Below are 5,970 nucleotides of genomic sequence, written 5' to 3'. Positions count from 1 at the left end.
GTGAAATGTACATCCTTAAATCACATAGTCTTATTCCATGTAAGTGCATAATATGCTACGTCAACTCCATTAATATTTCTTCATAACAATCTGCAAGGAAGTATTACTGAAGAGAAGACTGAGAATGTCAAGAAGAGAATGACTGAGGGATGTCTATTATAAACTGGAGTAATGGCACATCACACCAAATAAACCTTTCCATGAGATACTAACATAAAAGCAGATCCATTATAAATATAAAAGAAGAATGATACAGAGAAGATCAGCATGGTCCCTGAGCAAGGATGACACATGAATTCATGAAGCTTTCCATATTTTTAAAAACACCAAAACAGGCTGGGGCAGTGGCTCACGCCTGTGATCCCAGCACTTTGGGAGGCTGAGGTGGGTGGATCATCCGAGGTCAGGAGTTCGAGACCATCCTGGCCAACATGGTGAAACCTCGTCTCTAATAAAAATACAAAAAATTAGCTGGGCATGGTGACACATGCCTGTAATCCCAGCTATTCGGGAGGGTGAGGCAGGAGAATTGCTTGAACCCGGGAAGCAGAGATTGCAGTGAGCTGAGATCGTGCCACTGCACTCCAGCCTGGTCGACAAAGCGAGGCTGACTCTGTCTCAAAAAACAAAACAAAACACCAAAATAACAACAACAAAAAAACCTACAGAAAGACTTATGACACAATTGATAATTTAGGATCAATAACTTTCTCCTTTTTTTTAAAAAAAAAGCCGGAAATATATTTATTTGTAAAACACCATGTGAAATAGAATAATTGAGGATAAAAACACAGGAGAGTGGTTAGCAGTGCAGGTTTTGGAGTCAGGCTACTTGTGTTTGGTCAATACTAACTGCAGGTCTTTGGACAAGAACTCTCACTTCTCTAGGTCATGGTGTCCTAAAATGTCACAGTATACACTTCATAGAGTCATTGTGACTGTTAAAGTCCTATATGCTAGCTATGATCCTAGCACGTAGGATTCTAAACATTAGCTATTACCATTTTGTAAAAGTAACAGAGGCAACAGATTACTAAATACTTGAGATAAGCAGATTACTGTAATTGAGGACTGATTTTCCTAGAAGCTAAGGAAAAAAAAAAAGGTTTTACTTTCTGACAAAGAAACAATCAGCATACATCAATGAAGACTGCCCAAACTTAAATAGGAGATTAGTAAAGGAATCTTTGAATACAGGACATTGCATCAAATAGCAGGTATCACAATGACAGCTTTGCACACCACAAAAATAATTGTTTACGTGTAGTGCCTTCTGTCCACTCTCTAAAAGAGCTGAGGGGGTAGAGCACTATATTGTAACTCACGTAGCAGAACTGAGACATATGCTCTGAATTCTTTGCCTTCTGACTTCTTATGGTTAGGACACGGAAAAATCCAGGAAACTGAACATATGAAACTTGCAAATGACTGATATCTTAAGTGTATATTTGGCAGAAGCAGATCATGCTTTATTCATAATTAAGTTATCTAAATTTTTGGCTCGACAAGTATTTGTTTCCTACATCGAACAAAGGTATATTGCTTATAAGGATGAATAAGACGCATTATTTTTTTTTGCCCTTATATGGTCCACATGAGGATTAAAGAAACACCACATGCTGGTCAAGCGCAGTGGCTCACGCCTGTAATCTCAGCACTTTGAGAGTCCAAGATGGGCTGATCACCTGATGTTGGGAGTTTGAGACCAGCCTGACCAACATGGAGAAACCCCATCTCTACTAATAATACAAAAATTAGCTGGGTATGGTGGCACATGCCTGTAATCCCAGCTACTCGGGAGGCTGAGGCAGGAGAATCGCTTGAATCTGGGAGGCGGAGGTTGCAGTGAGTCAAGATCGTGCCATTGCACTCCAGCCTGGGCAACCAGAGCGAAACTCTGTCTCTGAAAAAAAACAAAAAACAAAAACAAACAACAAACAAAACATGCTTTAGATACTTGAGGTAAGGGAAGGAAATCTCAAATGAAAATAAGAGTCAAATTTCTAAGCTGGGCACGGTGGAGCACACCTGTAATCCCAGCACTTTGGGAGGCTAAGGCAGGAGGATCGCTTGAGCCCAGGAGTTCGAGACCAGCCAGGGCAACAGAGTGAAACTCCTGTCTGAATAAAATAAATAAATAAATAATGAAAAAAATGTAAAAAGAAATTTCTGCTGTCCTCCCAGATGGAAGGCCAGTTGGTGCTGCAGGGAATAAGGTTGCCTTAAGATAGAATCATGACAGCATTTTACTTAGGAAAGAGCTATGGATGAACTTGAATACTTGGATAAGTTCATGGTTAATATGTCAGATTACATATGCCACATAATATAAGGAAATTGTTATACTCTGAGAAATGTTAAGACTGGTTAATTCAGCCCTTCTCTTTATTTGCAAATTGGCCCCGTAGACTTTGTCTAGTTTCAGGAAATGTTGGAGGGATTTTGGAATCAGATTTAATTGCTCTTGGTCTGTGCTACTTAACCTGCAAGCATTTCTCTGATATAGTATTAGGTTGGTGCAAAAGTAATTGCTGTTTTGCCATAAAAGTAATGGCATACTACTTTTCTTATTGTGGAATTGTGGAATACTTTTCTTATTGTGCTTTCTTTCACCTGTAGAGTCCAAGGTACTTGTTCATTAATTGAGCCAAATTATTTAGGTTTAAAAAAGAGTTCTGGGACACAGCTCTCTTCGACATGGAGACAGATGTCTTAGATGGATGAATATATTAATTAATCCAGTATTTCCTGAATGTTTTTCAGTTATACATTATGATATGGTTTGGATTTGTGTCCCTGCCCAGATCTCATGTCGAATTGTCATCCCCCATGTTGGAGGACGGTCCCAGTGGGAGGTGACGGGATCATGGGGTTGGATTTCCCTCTTGCTGTTCTTGTGACAGTGAGTGAGTTCTCTCACGATCTGCTTGTTTAAAGGTGTGTAGTCCCTCCCCCTGCTCCTTCTTCCCCTTTCTCCAGCCTCATAACAGGTGCTGCTTCCCCTTCACCCTCTGCCGTGATTGTAAATTTCCTGAGGCCTCCCTAGCCATGCTTCCTGTACAGCCTGTGGGACTGTGAGTCAGTTAAACCTCTTTTCTTTATTCATTATCCAGTCTTGGGTAGTTCTTTACAGCAATTCGAGAACGAACTAATACACTTTACTTCTTTTTTCTCTCTCTCTGTCTCCTCCCAGGCTGGAGTGCGGTGGCGTGATCATAGCTTACTGAAGCCTCGAACTCCTGGACTCAAGCCACCCTACTGCCTTTGGCCTCCCAAAGCGCTGAGATTACATGTGTAAGCCACCGCACCTAGCCACCCTTTACTTCTTGTTTTTGTCAGGTCCATGTTACTTGTACTATTAGATACCAACATTTTCTTTAATTTGACATAAACTGACCAATTTTTAAAATATAGTCTCATCTTAAGCAATGATATTTGTGAAATCTGAGTTTGAGGCAGATTTTTAAATATATCTTAAAATGAAAACAACTATATAAGTAAATTAAAATTGTGAGCCACATAAAATAGCCTTCTGCTTACTTTGGAAAACAAAGTATTGATCAATTAATAAAATTTTGAACTGGAAAGTTCTCTTTTAGATTTTCTAATCCAACTCAGAGTTCCACAGAGATTCAGCCAAAGTCACCAGCTGAGGGAAGAGTTGGGAGTAGAGCCGCAGTCTACGGTTTAGTGTTACAAGTTTAGGGCTTTCTTTACCACGTTTGTTGCAAATTATGCCCCCAACTAGCCGAACAGCTATTTAAATATAAGCATTCCTATCAAATACAATGATTTTAGTTTGGGTATAAATGGTGCCAAAGTAATTCTTCTGTTGGTAGTTAATAGGTCTGACTGCTTAAGGTCACTAAAATACTTATTTTCTTATTTGCAGAAGCAATAGCTGTCTCTAATTATTTAAAAATTATCAAATAAACTGGATTCAGTGGTGTGTGCTTGTGGTCCCACCTACTCAGGAGGCTGAAGTGGGAGGATTGCCTGAGGCCTGAAGTCCAAGACCACACCCACACATACATGCGCGCACGGTGCGTGTTATAGAATAAAAAGAATGGGGTTACACTAATTCATTTATTTATTTATTTATTTTGAGAGGGGGTTCTTGCTCTGTCACTCAGGCTGGAGTGCAATGGTGTGATCTCAGCTCACTGCAACCTTGGTCTCCCGGGTTCAAGTGATTCTTTTGCCTCAGCCTCTGGAGTAGCTGGGATTACAAGTGCACGCCACCACGCCCAGCTAATTTTTTGTATTTTTAGTAGAGACGGGGTTTTGCCATGTTGGCCTGGCTGATCTCAAACTCCTGACCTCATGATCGGCCCACCTCGGCCTCCCAAAGTGTTGGGATTACAGGTGTAAGCCACCTTGCCCAGCCTACACTAATTTAAAATGTTACTAATAGGGGAGACTGGTGGGGAGGCAGGCAGAAAGGAGGTATAGGGGAACTCTACATTTTGCTTAATTATTTTGTAAACCTAAATCTGCTCTAAAAATAAAGTCTAATAATAAAAGCAAAGATAGAATGATATTGAAGCATAGTCCTCTTTAAACATAGGATTGCGTCTAGCTGAGATCACTCTCTTCTACTTTATTTTAGCAATAGTGTTTTGCTACGGACTATGATGAAGCATTAAGGGCCAGGAGCGGTCAACGTTGGACAGTTTGGCCCATTTATGGCTCAGTACAGATATGGAGGACATGTAGGTGTCTAGGCCCTGGATTGGAAGTGAAATTTGCCCTTAACGTTATCAACACGGTGATCCTATTTCACATTTTTGATACCCAAATTCTTTTTTTTTTTTTTTTTTTTTTTGAGACAAGAGTCTCGCTCTGTCGCCCAGGCTGGAGTGCAGTGGCGCGATCTCGGCTCACTACAAGCTCCGCCTCCCGGGTTCACGCCATTCTCCTGCCTCAGCCTCCCGAGTAGCTGGGACTACAGGTGCCCGCCACCACGCCTGGCTAATTTTTTGTATTTTTAGTAGAGACGGAGTTTCACCTTGTTAGCCAGGATGGTCTCGATCTCCTGACCTCGTGATCCGCCCGCCTCAGCCTCCCAAAGTGCTGGGATTACAGGCGTGAGCCACCGTGCCCAGCTGATCCCCAAATTCTATTAGTGTTATTACTAGGTGATACTTACGGAAAATAGGACAATGATTATCCTAAGATTTCAAAGCATAAGTATTAAGTGGTAAAAATGTCATACCCATTTTAAAGAAAGGGAGACATAGAGGTCTAACATTCCTAAATGACACTGGAGCAAAAATAGAAATAAAATTCAGGCGTCTAGGGCCCTGGCTTTCCCATCATGCTGTTCATTGTTAAAGTGGTGATTAAAAAATAACGATACAAAGAAAGACAGGGTCACAGTCTTGTGAGCACTCATATTTTAAAGAGAAAGGTGTTAAAAAGAAGCTATACATGAGCCTCAATTCTGCATAGCCGTGGTTTTTTAAGATCATTTAGGGAAGGTTTTGTGTTTGTTGCCATTAGTTTTAAAAGTATTAAATTCTTGGTTATATCCTTTTTTAAAAAATTGTATTTGCCCTAATCATATAACATGAAAAACCTACGATCAAGGCAAAAAAATAAAGTGCTAGGTTTAGTTATTTGGTTTGAAATAAGCCACAACTAGTATAAAATTTCTAGTTAATATTCTACTTAAAGGTCTACAAATTCAAAGGCCTTGAGACCCACTTAAGGCACCGAAATAAAATAACTTAGTGAATAAACTTAGCCAAATTACTTAAATCCATAATCCCTTGCTTTTTACAAATAGGAATAACTCACCACTTGTCTCCTGGGAAAGATACTATTAGTCTATTCTGATGACACTTCTATGGCCTTTTGGATTGCCAGTTGATAATTTTCAAAATAGGTAGATACAAACCATTGCTGGGTATGCTGTGGCCATGGTGAGTGCATAGTATACATGCTGTATGCTATTTGAAGGAGAATGTA

At 40.1% G+C, this 5,970-nt stretch overlaps 1 non-coding gene across 1 annotated transcript; it reads left to right on the top strand.

Annotated features, from left to right (window-relative positions):
* The first annotated feature begins 213 nt into the window (after positions 1–213).
* LOC112131002 (U6 spliceosomal RNA) lies at positions 214–319 on the top strand. Its single transcript, XR_002913163.1, has one exon. It is a non-coding gene; the product is annotated as a U6 spliceosomal RNA (small nuclear RNA).
* The last annotated feature ends 5,651 nt before the right edge of the window (positions 320–5,970 follow it).

Source organism: Pongo abelii, chromosome 1 (genome assembly GCF_028885655.2).
Source record: "Pongo abelii isolate AG06213 chromosome 1, NHGRI_mPonAbe1-v2.0_pri, whole genome shotgun sequence".
Classification (NCBI taxonomy): Eukaryota; Metazoa; Chordata; class Mammalia; order Primates; family Hominidae; genus Pongo; species Pongo abelii.
This window is presented reverse-complemented; position numbering and strand designations above follow the sequence as displayed.